General features: G+C 31.3%; 1 protein-coding gene across 2 annotated transcripts in view; it reads right to left on the bottom strand.

Annotated features, from left to right (window-relative positions):
- The window catches only part of LOC109599424 (ETS-like protein pointed), a 120,722-nt gene that overhangs the window by 64,306 nt on the left and 42,634 nt on the right, over nucleotides 1-13,782 (bottom strand). The window contains exon 1 of one of the 2 annotated variants that reach the window (XM_049962138.1): nucleotides 10,436-10,618. The exons of the other annotated variant lie outside the window; for it this stretch is intronic. The gene's annotated coding sequence lies outside the window, so the exon portion shown is untranslated. Of the gene's footprint in view, nucleotides 1-10,435; nucleotides 10,619-13,782 lie in introns of those variants that run through there. 2 annotated transcript variants of the gene reach the window in all.

Below are 13,782 nucleotides of genomic sequence, written 5' to 3'. Positions count from 1 at the left end.
ATTCAACCTTTTTGGCTTCATCAATGATGATTCTTCGAATTTTGAATTCTGAGCAGTGTTGGGTCATTTTTCTACCGATGACACAAACATATTGGAACTTCAAAAGCTCCGTTTTCAGTGCCTTATTCCAAATGTACGTATTAATTTGAATTTTGTTTAACCAGTTAAACAGAATATCATTAAAGAAGAAGTAAAGGAGAAAAACTTCCTTTATAATATGGTTACTAGTGACTAAAGGTGTGTTCCCATTATAATTCAGATACCAATTGCCAAAGTGTTGAAGTCAAAATGCAAAAATTCACGTTTTATAATCAAAAATGAAGATAATATTAAACTATTCCTTTTTGACGTTGTTAATGCCATATGTGTTGAATTCTGAACAATTTTTGATCATTTTGTACCAATGTAATGAACTTAACTCAATAAAAACTCTGCATTAAGTATTTTGTCGAATGGGTCTTGTATTATGTATCAATTTGAATTTTCTTTGACCAATTAACCAGAATTAAACCATGTATTGCAATTTTTAGAAGTTTTAGATGGAACATTCTTCAAAACTGATCTAACTAATTATATTAAATTACCGATCACATTCATAAAGTTCATCCGAAACATTTCCCAACGATCTTTATGTCTGGCTCATTTCTGAAATCCACTTGTCACTCGGAAATATGCTTACTACGTATATAATGCGGGCTACATTAGTGCACACACAATATTTCATTCATTAATTAGCTGGTGTTGGGACATCGGAATCCCTAGGTATCTTAATTCGATGAGAACTAGTCACAGCCATGCCAGTTTTAAAGTTTAAATTGAGACTCGTCGCTTTAACGAGGGTTGTCCGGACATTTCCCACCACTATTACAACAAACAAGATTGGGCTTAATTGAATTATTTGATGCGCTTTGGTGTCGGGATGATTTTTACACCACTATCTCTAAAACAAATATTAACCTAGCGAGCAATAAAAATTTGTTCTATAGTGGCAATTAAATCATCAACGCAGTTGGACGCAGTTAATTAACCATGGGAAAATTTATCTTTGCACTTTTATACATATATTTTTTTTTAATGCGCTTTTAAGTATTGTATATATCGTGATATCAAGCGAGCCAGACAATAAAGTTTTCGGTCCCTTTGTCAGCTCTAATTGCACTGATTCGTCTGTTAATTGTTTTTGTTCACAAGTTCTTAAATTTCTTGTCGCCAAATCAAATAACTTGCCCCCGCATGTAAGTTTTTACGGGCGATTCTTTGTTAGAGGTGACTTGTGACCAATTCGAACAATTTCAGTGTCGTGCCAACTTTTAAAAGTCATTAGATCGACTGATTTAATTCATATTCTAATATGGAAATGAGTGCTAAAAATGCAACATAAATACTTTAAAAGTATTATTAATATTAATATAGTAATTATCTTAGTAATCAAATACCGGTGCCTGGTAAATTATTCAGTTGTGTTCCAAACCCCGTATCTACGACTCTGCAAATAGCTATAATAAAACAGCGTTTTAATAATAAATGGATCGAGATTTTTCCCATAGATAGCGAGGCTTTGTCTTAACACAATTGAATACCACCTAAGAAAAATGTTTTTAACGATATACAAATCTAATTTATGACCTGTTCCGAGCAACGGTCAGCTGTTTGTGTGCGTCGGACTGCCAGTGAATTGTTTGCAGTTTTATTAAATTCGAAATAAATTATGACAATTGCGTTTTATTACAGGCTCGGTCGACTTTATTAAATTGATGTTCGTTCACCTTCAACTGGGCATAATGCGATAATGATCGCTAAATTTGGATTGGGATCATTTCAAAATCAATCCCACATTCTTTGCCAATTAAAGTTTCGCATGTGTTTCAGTTTAATGAAGATGTACCTTAAAATTCACAGGCTGACATGCTGGCACCGTCGTCAAGGGACAGATTAGAGTTAGAAGTAGATGTATAAAGAGTTATTCAGAAATGGTATCTTCAATAGATGATGGTACAATATTCTTTCAAATATGAGAGCTTTTAGTTTTAGTATACAATTTTCACCACTGCTCATCAGACATTGTCCAAAGAAGTATTCCTATTGGTGAGCTAAAGCTAAAGTAAAATGTGTTTCAGTTTAATGAAGATTTATCTTACAATTCACAGGATATTTGGCAGATATGCTCGTACCATTTTCATGAGACAGATTAGAATTAGAAGTAGATGTATAAAATGTTAATAGTATTTTCAATAGATGAAGTTAATCAATAAAAAATTGTCTTTTGGACCATGTCCAGTGAGCAATGGTAAATAAAGTATGCTCTCAAATATGTAAGTATTTCTAATGGTGAGCTAGAAGCTCTTTTGATGTTGAAGCTACAATTTTTATGCTTCGTTGTAACATATATTTGAATATAAATTTAAAAAATACCATCATAAAAGAGATTTTTATTGAAATGCCGATATTTTTTTTCTACCTTATCATCAAGTAAATTGAAATTTAAAAAAAAATGTATTTCGAGTAAGAACTTCAATACTTTCACGTTTTTTCTCACTGTTTAACTTATTTTTAAAGAAAATATTGATTTAAAGAAATAATTACACGTTCCTAACTCTTAATATTGACTTGTTTAATTATTTAAATATTTACTTAAATTTTGACCAAATATTTTTTGACCATTTAAAGCCATGGAAGAATTTTGAAGTCAAATAAATTGTGTGAACAATTTACTAATTATTATACTTATAGACAAAAAATTGTTATAACAAAATCTTGAGTAAAATCACGTAACTTGTCAGATGAGTAAGACCTTTTACTTTTTTGTTACTGCATCGTAGTGAAAGTAAATAGTTCAGCCTTAAACACTGAAAAACATGCGATACAATTTGGAGATAAAGAAATATTTGTTTGGAAATATTTTCTGGAATATTGCATAATGCTGATTATTTTCAGTCAACTCCAAACAAATATATAATTTAGTTGTTAAAGTGGGAGTGTTGCTTTGGAATTGTTGACAATCGATTCATAGATTGCATGATTAAGGGAAATTACCTTAATAAAGTAATATAGATTTTTCTGTGCAAGTGTAAAATTCTTACAAGATTATCTGGAAGTCAATGCTTGATACCATTAAGCTGAAACACTTTAGAACGCGATGGAGTAAGAAATTTAACACAGAATTAATGTTAATGAAAAACATATGCCTAGATATAGATAAATTTTATGTAAATATTATACAGTACAGTGATGTAAATTGCAAATTTCTTGTTTCCCAATATACGGAAACATTATTGTATCGGTCGTTCGACCAAAAGATAAAATGAATGCGGTACATCTATTATGTCACCTGATCTCGCAACTGAACGTCGAAGCAGTATCACCAAACATCATTAAACTTGTTATAATCATTTTACAACCGCCGATATCCCCAATGAAAACGTTTAGCCAGCTAAATAAAAACTTCCTTAACACCTTTCCGATGCAACGGCGATTTTTGCGCGAGAATTCCCATGAGCAATTAAGACCAGATCGCATAATAAAAATGTAAATGTCGATCTAAGACAGTCGACCATATCGAAATACGTAATTGGGCAGTTACACGTTCATGCATCATTACCATCAGGGCCGCGTCTGTGCGACGCAAACTGAAAAATGTCCGCGCGGGAAAAACGGGGGCGAGTGGAACGGAGCACGTGTGTCCACCATTCCGTGGGAAACGTGAAAATGCCGCTCCAGAAGCAGGTGGTAGTGCCCGCCAGTCACCGTTATTTTCGACGATGGGAATGCATGTGTAAACGACGGAATTCGGAAAAATTCGATACCAGACACTTGGACGAACCTATGTATGGTCGGATGGTAATTGAAAAGCGATCATAATTAATTTCCCTCCAGCAATTTTAATGACACGATTGAACTCCTAAGAATGCGCCAGCGCTAATCACTTTTTGTCGGGTCTGTCTATGTCAATAATCTCGAAAGTTTGTCAGGTCAAGTTTTACTGGGTAAGAATAGTGTTGGATTACTGAAAACTATTTTCAATTTTAATGGTGAGATGTACATACTCAAACAGTTAAAATAGTATAAAAAGTCTATGTACGCACAGATCAGGAATACAGAATGACTTTATTGTAGTGAACAACCAATAAACTTGATATCCAAAATATTTCGTTTCATTCAAAATTCAGAAATTAAAAGATGAAGTAATCATTTCAAAATGAGTTTGTAAATTTAATAAGGGATTTCCAGAATAATACTATTTTCAGTTTTAATGACAACAAGATGTTTACTAAAAGTATTAAATTATTGAAAAAAGAATATAGGTATATCTGCAAACTCCTCTAAAGTTCAGGAAGATAGAACAAGAGGTAATCACAAAAATAAATTTATTTTGGGACAGAATCTATAGTAAAGATCAATTTGTAACCTTGGAGACCCACTTTGAAATTAATATATCGTTACTTAATTTCCAAAATTCTTCTATACATTCAGAATGTGAAAATTAAGAGACAAAGTATTCATTTCAAAAAGCACATCTAAGTTTATTGAGTTACTTCTCCAATAATACTATTTTCAGTTTTAATCATAACAAGCTAAACTTACTTTTAATACTAAAGTATTATATTAAAGTATTGAAAAAAGAGTGGTAGTCACAAAAATAAAATCATTTTAGGACAGAATCTATAGCAATGATCAACTGGTAAACTTGAAGACCCATTTTGAAACAAATTAATTTCCAAAATTTTTCTATACATTCAGAATTTGAAAATTAAGAGATTAAGTATTCATTTTAAAATGCACCTCTAAGTTTATTGAGTTACTTCTACAATAATACTATTTCAGTTTAATCACATGAAGCTGTATACTAAGATTATTAAAAGTATTAAATTATTGAAAAAGTATATAGGAATATCTAAAAGTCTTCTAAAGTTCAGGAAGATAGTTCGAGAGGTAATTACAAAAAGAAATTCAAGTTCTATACATACAGAATTTGAAAATTAAGAGGCGAAGTATTCATTTCAAAGTTTCAAGTTATTGGTTGATCTCTGTAATAATACATACTAAAAATATTAATTAATTTAATAAGAGAGTTAAAAAATCTGAATGTAACAAAGTACTCATTTGATCAATCTCTACAAAAGAATATTTATAAAATGCATTTAATAATTTGATTTTATTTTTCTGGATTTGTATATAGAATTTAAGAAGAGTTATTGAACCAAATAATTGTTCGTTGATAGTTCACATTTACAAGAACCGACGGAGTAGTTAAAACGGAGCGTTAAACATAAATTTTCCCCAAATTAAAACGTTTCACAATATTGTTCTACTTCACTAATGAGTCACATCGCCATCGTTTAATGCTTTTCCACGACTGTACTGTATTTTAATACGTCGATGTTGATGATGATAGACAAAGTGGTCGTGGTGTGTTATTGTTGTTTTATTTACATGCAATGGCCATTAGCGGAGGAGCAGAGACTCAGTAGCATGTGTGTGGCCCATCGGACCGTGAACAGAGCCCCCCTAGTCATAGCTGGGCCCCTTCAATGACCTTTACCATTGCCACTGTTCCAACACATTCGTTCGTTGTCATTGCTTTCAATTTCGATATGTCATCAGTTTCCAAAAATTTTGAACGGCAAGTCATTACCAGATAGCGAAAACCGCACTTTGCTTGTTGTACAACAGCCAAAACGAAAGATAAAAACCAGATGACGTTCACCATCAGACACTCAACACACCAGATCGTTATACGTATATCACAACATCATGATGAGTGTCAAGAGCTTCTCTTGTTCGTGAATCCACGTAGTCAGTTGTCCTTGAAACAACAAAGCATCCGGCCAGCCCTGATTACGGCGAAATGGCAGCTAATTAGAGCATCTCTATTAATTTTTAACAAATTAAAAACAGTAATTTCGCAGTGGATCGATCAAGCCGCTTCATCGGAGGTAATTGCAGCCTGCGAACAGTCGCAATCTATGTCTTTATTATTATTGGTCGGTTTTTAAATAGTTTGTTGCACACCCTGGCACTCCAATGACAGTGATAATTTATTACCGGCCTAATTAGACAGTCAACGGCAAAAATAGTTAATGAAGTTGCATCCAATTTACGCTCGGTATAAAATATAATTTTTGGATGCTGAGCTCTAATAAGTCACGGGTAATTAGTACGCAATCACTCATACATCTTATCAATATTATTTATCACACAAATTGGACATCGTAAACGAGCCGACATCACCGCGTTCCTTAGGTGCCATTTGATTTACCGCACACAAAAATACCTAGTCGATAAATCAAACAAAAAAATTGACACGACTCCGGTGCACGTCTATGATCTGAATTAATGGAAATCCCGTCATGTGATATTAATCCTTACTTACAAAGGATTAAAGTCGCGCCTCGTTGAGTCCTTTGGTCACATTATCCCCTCGTTCTTATTTAAACGATCTCCCCGTAATTAACACCATAAAATCGCTCGAAATTAATCTTACGACTCGGTTCTCGGCGATTATCACTCGTCTTTCGTGTCAACACGGACCCCACTCGTTTTAATACAGGACCAACCCTTTTAGTCTTCGTCGGTACGCGACAATTTAGACACAGCCTTAACTCATTTGGATCTAGCCAGAAGGTTTGTTTGAAGGAGGCTTTTTGATGGTGTCGAATTCGGGAGGCGCGTAAATATTCCACGTTTGTGCTTAACGTGTTGTAAACTTTTGGAATTCCCTTGTTTGTGCCGCTAAAATCGTTCTTAATGTTTCCTTATTGTGTCGCTTAATTATTATTATGTATAAGAACAATTTAAGTACGTCTATTGTTAAGCTTTTATAACTTCTTTAATTCAACAGATAAACATTTTTCCCTTGCCGAGTAATGCGGTGTTATCGTTAGCTGAGTCAAATCCGACAGTACTCCCTCGACGAGCAAAACCGCCATCGTTCCCACAGAAAAGTTTTCTGTTGCGAAATGAATTGTTGTCGCTACGTGGAAACTTTTAATTACTAATTACATTGAAAGTTGGCAAATTAACCCATTAACGTGCATCATCCCCACGAATCGACATTGCGCTTAGTCACGATTGTTAAGTCATCCAATGACGGCCAGAAGTAGGTATGCCCGAGCGAGAGCAATAAGGCACACGAACGAAGAGTGTGTGGGCTAAATGTAGTGATTCACGACTAGTTTCTGTCCAACTGTTGCCGATACACGAGGTCAAAGTTCAAGCCAGGGCGGAGTTACATTATCCAATCAAGAATTTAATGCGTCCAGAAAGCGTTTTATAGGTCAGAACAATCAAAAACGTAAGATCCACGTCGCTGTCCATTGGGATTCTGTTGTTTAATTGCGCCTAATTAAGAATAATGACGGGCACGAAAGCCCGTTCCTGCGACGGCACAAACGAAACAAAAAAAATTGCCTTTTTGGCGTATTTTTTCCGCAGCGGCAATTATCGCTAATTGGATTTATTAAATTTTGTATTTTTCACGTGCAATCGGCCGTCGTTAATTAATCAATTCGACAAAAATGACCGATAAAAACACAATAAAATTAATTATCCGCACGATACCGTACGGAACGTATAATCCAGGTACGTTTTAATTTAACTGTCTGCGCATAAATTACGATCGAAGAAGGAACTTTTCGAAAACACAATCGAGTCCTAGTAGTTAGTTGCACAGCATAATTTGCCCCTCTGAGAAACGGAGCGGGCTTCGCGAAGCGTGACACAGAAAACAGGTGGTTGTTGTCAGTGTGGGAAACCCTTACAGGTGTACCACCCACCGTCTCCCCGGCCAATTATTGCCGCTCTCCCCCAAACGATACGATATTGCTGTTTGCTTATCTTAATTGTCCGGTAACGTTTTATGTGAGCGGAATTATTACGGTGTCGATCTAAACTCAATTAGTGCACCTATTGTTGGATTAGGGTGAATTAATATTAGGGTTTTTTTCGTAGCCTATCAGTTAGATGGTGCTATTAATTATTTTTATTTTGGTTGGTAGATTACGATTTACTTTATGTAGGTTGTTTTCTTATCATTATTTCACACGGTTAATACAAATTAGAATGTATATAATAATTTTTGGGTTATAATTGTAATTAGCAATTAATAGCTATTAATAAAATAATAATAAAAAATTATTTTTATAGCAAATTTATATCTACTAAGATTTCTTAAATAATATCTATATTTTCAGTAAAATAATTTAAAGTTTGACTTTAATGATTATATTTTTAAATTGCAGTTAAAATATAATGGAGATAATTTTATATAAATTATTGATATTTTTTTATTAGTAATCAAAATCAAATACAATTCGTGAATTTTCTTTTAAATAATATATTTTTTGTGTTTATTAAATCTAGTTTTTTAAATTTATTTCTTATTACTTTTTATTGAGTTAAGAATAAAATCATTTCTATGAAAATGTAATTCTTCAATATTTTTAATATTTTTTGAATAATTTGTTAGATATTTATTGAAATGTTTTTAAAATATAATTTAATATAATATTTCATGCAAAAAACTGTAATTAAATTTAAATAAAATAATTTTATAACAAGACTAATTAGCAATATATATTTTTTTCATTATTAGATTAATATCAATTTGTGAATTTTCATTTAAATAAGAGAAATATATAATTTTTATTTTCATTTAACTCAGTTTTTTAAAATTTATTTTTTCTTAAATTTTTACCGAGTTAAGAAAAATATTATTTCTACCAATATTTTTCAAAATGGAACTGCCTATTATCTTTAATAATGTTTAAATAATCTCATAGATATTTATTAACATATTTTTATATTATTTATTATAATATAACTAATCAATATCAATTCGTTAATTTTCATTTAAACAATGTTTTTTATATTCATTAAACATAGTTTTAAAATTTAATTCTTGTTAAATTTTTACTGAATTAAGAAAAATATTATTTCTACCAATATTTCTCAAAACGTAATTGTCTAGTATCTTTAATAATGTTTAAATAATATTATAGATATTTATTAACATATTTTTATATCATTTATTATAATGATGAACTAGTACAATTGAAATAAAATAATTTTATAATAATATCAAACCAATACTTGTCAAAAATTAAGAAAAATTATTTTTGCCAATATTTTGTCTAGTATTTGTAAAATTTCAATAAATTTCCTAGATATTTATTATATTATTTTCAAAACGTGATATAATATTTCATGTGAAAAATATAATATTTAATGTAAAAAATATTTACGGTGCTAATTAAATTTAACTAAAATGTTCTGAGATTGACAAAAAAATACATATCTGACAATATTTTTAAAATATTTAATTATCTAGTACTTATAATATTAAAAAAATTACTAGATATTAGTTAAAATATTATTAACATAATATTTATGTCAAACAGATTTACGAAAAATTACATTAATTATAGATAATTACATCCTCTTTTATTATTAATTGAGATTAATTGAAGTTTAAATCCAGGAATTTTCTGTTCAGTATAAAATACATATTTTTTAATTAGTTTCATTAATTTTGATAATTGGTATTTTTTCGTTATTAATCAGAATATAATTTATATGAAATAAATAAATATATTTTTGTTCTTAGGTTGACAAAAAAATACATATCTAACAATATTTTTAAAATATTTAATTGTCTAGTACTTATAATATTTTAAAAATTTACTAGATATTAATTAAAATATTATTAACATAATATTTATGTGAAACAGATTTACGAAAAATTACATTAATTATAGATAATTACATCTTCTTTTATTATTAATTGAGATTAATCAAAGTTTAAATCCAGGAATTTTCTGTTCAGTATAAAATACATATTTTTTAATTAGTTTCATTAATTTTGATAATTGGTACTTAAATATATATTTCTTAAAAATATTTATATCCCATTTATACCAAATTATTAAAAATTCGATGCACATTTTATTAAAATATGTTTTAAATGTAGTCTAAGAAAACATTTTAAGTGCAAAATATTTACAAAATAATCAACGATAATTTTTTCGTAACCTTAAAATAATCAAGCTAATATTTTATAATTTTTGACATAATAGTTAGTAAACCAGCGTGTATGTGTGCGTTTGTATAGATTAGACATGCCTTATCAGAATCATAGAAAAGGAAGTGGTTGTCAACTTTAACGAATATCTTGGTACATCCTAAAATTTTACAAACAGAGGTACCTACGTGGCAAAAAGCTGAATAAACAATAAAATAATTAGTTAAGACGTATATTTGTGACGACTCTTGCAAAAGGAAGTTAATTTAAACAAACAAATAAGAGGCTTTATCTGGTATTAACAACAACAATCGTTTAATTAGAGCTAAATATCCTTCAATCCACACCCGACACAATTTTCAATGCACACGCACATATCTCTGCAGCATAAACAAAACAAACATATCAATAAAAACATACCCAAATAACATTTATCCAATATATTATCGTCGAAGTTGTTATCAGTGTCGACCAGTCACAGGACATCCCGTTTTGAATCCGATACAACACAGAAATTTTAGCGTGTAAACACGACGACGATTCTGTATTTCTACACTTTTTCAAACTATCTTGTAAGTAATCTGATTGACAACAACGGAGCGGTTAACAGGAAATTAAACCGTGAATACATTAATAACAAGAAAATACAGAAATGTCCGATGCCTTATCCTTATCGCCGCTTCGACACGCCCATATGTAAAGGATGTTGTGGTTTTTTGTTTAAAACGTAATAACTGATTTCGTTCTGCAAATATTTAGACAGTCTGGCCGTTTAAAAACTCACGGATTTGTTTGTCGAAGTGTTTCCAATAATCCGTTGTTTTATGTGGCACCGCGTAGTAACCAGACGTTGCACAAAAGAAACGCGGCCTCTTCGCGATTAATTGTTACAATAAAATTAATACGCCCGGCTCCTCCGCCAAATTTTCAACGTGTACAACCACTTTACCACCCGATTTTATCGTTTTACTGCCTGTGAAATACATAACACGTTATATCCCACGATACATGCAACAGTGTTTTACGAACCACGAAAGAGACCACCTTCAAATCTCCAATTAACAAAAAAAAAAATGTATGCTGGCTTGATAATTTTTAATTGCTATCTAAAATAGACCCGATAGAGTTATCGCACGAAATCAGGACAGGAAGAATTAAACAGAGTAGATCCGTAGCTTCTGTTTCGATCCGGCCACGATTTATGGCCTTTCCCTTTTACCTTGTTTAGCATAAAAAATCAATTATATTGACTAATCATTCGATTGTGCTGTCGATGCGTCGCAGTTAAAGATTTTACGACTTACCTTATCCAAAGGACTGATATGCATGTTGGAGACGGAAACCAGTCAATAGTCGTATTGGAAAATAAAGTTTTACTCACCTGAAAATAATAATATAAATACGTTACAAACACCCACGAAAATCTTATAAACGAGATAAATCATAGATAAAGTGGCAAACCGGGGAAAAGAATCAATTAAATCGATATGCAAACGATTAAACTGCATGCATTAATTATCAAAATATTTAGGTTGAAGTCTCTTTGAATAATTTGGTTTTTGCTACATCCTGCGAATGATTTTTAAAAATCATGTTAAAAACAAAAACAACATCCTATCTGTGCAAATTTCCGGTCATTAATTGTTTATAAATTAGTTTTTTTTTTTTCTAAACTAATACATTGTCACTATAGCTCCATTGATAAATTAATATTCAATTTCTATTTGACTGCATTCTAAATGGCGTGTATTATGTAATTGTTTAGCATTAATAGATTAATAATTATAAGCATTAAAGTGAAATCGGTCATCGAAAAATTCCACGTTTTACAATTTCCGTTGACATTTTATTATTTGAACATCGAAAAAAATCGATTTGACGATACTTAATAATATTATCGGCCGATTCGCATGCTAAACAAATTCGAAATATTACACGGCACATTATTTATGGTAATTTTTTTAATGATATTCTGTGAGAACAAATCAATTAAAGCTGAATTTACATTTATATATGAATAAATAACGCCAGATAAAAGTAAACAAGATCCACTGTCCGTGTATGCTTTACGTTCAGTTCGTAAGTGCAGTGCCGGAGGAGAGTTTTTCAGAAGACACATTAAGTGATTTACAACACTTTTATGAACAATAAATATTAATATTGTATAATGTATGCGTTGGTACCCTATAATTTACAATATAAACCGTATTATGTTGTATATTTATAATTAAACTGTAAAATAATACTGTTATTAAATTAGTTATTATAAAAATATCATGGTTTAAAGCGACACTTAGGAGCTACCAAAAAAAAACATGGAAGAAAAAGAAGTAATATCATCAAGCTGAATAATATTATTAAGCCTGATTGCAGGCCATATCTCATTTGCACCGTTAAACATTGCTATCCGGACACCTTATTATTAGTGCCTATAACACGAAAATATATTAGTATCTGGGTCACATGGCTTTATAAATCTTTCCAGCGAATAGAAAAATTGTTAAATGCCCCGATAAAATCGACGATAAATCATGTATAACGTTGCACGAACATTTGTTCGCCATTATATTTTCTCACACTTTCCAGCAATTTTCGAATTAATTTAAATTTTTATTCGCGAAAACAGCTCGATGTGACACCGAATTTATGGCGGAGTTGTTCGATGAGATTTAACACATACTAAATCGTCGTTGTCGAAAACTTGTTACGTTTATAATCAGCGGGTCTATTTTTAATTTGGAAATGCACTTTTCATTAAAAAAAGGCCCTGATTAGTTAACGTGGATGCCCACCGAAAAAAAAAGTACACATTAACATTATCGAGGCGCTTATTGCCTGATATTCTCACGTTTTATGATTTTAACGATGACGCAACCCATATGAGTTCAGCGTTTTATAATTAAATAAAGTTGTTTTAGAGAGTAAAACTCGTTTAAAGATAATCACGGGCTCAAATTAATTAGCGGCCTTTTTATATCTAGCAATATAAAATCGGTAAAATTATTGTCTTATATCTTTTTAATACACCTATTTTATTTTCGGTTTTATTATATTTGTGATTTATCTCCGAATTAACGTCGGTAATGGTCCACTTTATCTCGAGATATTAAATAAATAAATGGTTAACTTAATTAAGTTTACTAATGAAATACCTATTTATATATTTTTTTAATCCGTCCGTATCACCAGTAGCACCTACCGACAAACTTTTTGTGCGCAGATCGAACCACCGCACTTCGGCAATTAACGCCAGCAGTGCAAATAAAAAAGGCCACATCGCCTAATCTTCGCACATAGACAGTTTTAAGAAACGCTTAATTAGCCGTGTGACGCCAACAAGTAAAAAAAAAAAACAAATGCCCCCACAATAAATCCGCAAAATAACATAATTACGATCGGGTCCGAAAACTGTCAGAAATTTCGTTTTGAAATTTCTTCTCACGGCTTGCAATGGATAAATTAACAGCGCCCGAAATCGCAGTTCGATACGCTAGGAAAATTTTCGGCTACTAATTAAACGTTAACCGACATTGCTCGCATGTAACTATAAGTGTTTGGGTAATTAAAACGTGGCATGATTAATTTCTAGATTGAGGTAAAAAAAAACGGCGACCGATGGCAAAAAGCGCTTCTGGATCTTAATTGGGGTTTTTATGCGGCCCATAATGTAACATTATTAAACCTGTTTGTGTTTCGTTGTACCGTAAAATAAGCTCGGCATTAGTAATTAGGGTTTGGACCAAATTTTCAGGATTTCAGTCCGGCAT

Source organism: Aethina tumida, chromosome 1, assembly GCF_024364675.1.
Source record: "Aethina tumida isolate Nest 87 chromosome 1, icAetTumi1.1, whole genome shotgun sequence".
Taxonomy (NCBI): domain Eukaryota; kingdom Metazoa; phylum Arthropoda; class Insecta; order Coleoptera; family Nitidulidae; genus Aethina; species Aethina tumida.
This window is presented reverse-complemented; position numbering and strand designations above follow the sequence as displayed.